Below are 1244 nucleotides of genomic sequence, written 5' to 3' on the forward strand. Positions count from 1 at the left end.
TTTACGATTTCAAAAGCCTGCCTGGAACGCAGCATTAGCGAAAACGACCGGACCACTCACTTCTGCTTTAAGTATTGCTGAGTCTTATTTTTTCCCCATGATGCATCAGGTCGCCGTGTCACTTCCTGTTTCTACCACCACAGCTCCTCCCCGCCGCTGCTCCGCGTGCGGGACGATATGTTGTCATGGCGATGTGGTATTGTTTTACCGGCTTTCTCTGGACTTCTGTGACTAAAATGACATCTGATTTGTTATCGACGGCTGTCTGCCCGACTGCAGGTGAATGCAGCATCAGTGTAACGCTCCATTCCTCCTCACTGCATAAGTAAAGTGCAGCTTTAACCTTCCTCTTGTCAACTTCCTGCCACCATCTCTGGTTTTGACTTAAAGTCTTAAATCAGCTGTAAAACTAGGTCAATGACCGCTAGGCATTTGAGTTTGACCTGTCGTCCGTCTGCCTTCTGCCCAATTTCACGTGAATGCAGCATGAAAAATACGATTGAGTTGCTTGCAATTTCTAATTCTCACACTTGGCAGATTCATCTCAGTTTGGACGCTCTGCTGCACGTTCGACACCACTGCTTTAATTTCTGTGTCTTATTTTTTCCCATGATGCATCAGGTCACTGTGTCACTTCCTGTTTCTACCACCACAGCTCCTCGCCGCCGCTGCTCCTCGTGCTCGCCCGCTCTCGTCCCTGCAGCCTCAGCATCTCCAGCACGCTGCGGGCGTAGGCGTCCCTCAGGTTCACGCCGCCGCCACCAACGACTTTTTTTGTCAGCTCTGAGACGAAGATCGGCCCGCCGGTTTCCCTTTAGAGTTGTTGAAGAGTTTATCTGATGACTTTAGGTGGAGGCAGGCTAACACTACCCATACACTTCCAGTGTTTGAGCTAAGATAATCCCTTGTTACTGCACGCACAGTCGAAAGGATGGTGTCTATCTGCTGGTCATGGACTCGGGAGTGAAGCAAGACATGAAAAAAAAAAGTTGGTGTATCCCTTTAAACAAAAAAGCTATTTTCAATCAAAACAAACTTCACTTCAATCAAAAGCAAAACATTTCAATCAAAGAAAAAAAGTTTGAATGCACAAAAATATTTGAGACCCAAAAAATTGCATTTGAACCCTTTTTTTCCTTTGATTGAAAAGTAAATTTTTTGATTGAGGTGAGTTATTATTTGATTTTTTATCCAAAAAAAGTTGATTCAAACAAAAAAGCAATTTTCAATCAAACTTCCTGTTT

The sequence above is a fragment of the Trachurus trachurus genome, assembly GCF_905171665.1.
Source record: "Trachurus trachurus genome assembly, chromosome: 16".
Lineage (NCBI taxonomy): Eukaryota > Metazoa > Chordata > Actinopteri > Carangiformes > Carangidae > Trachurus > Trachurus trachurus.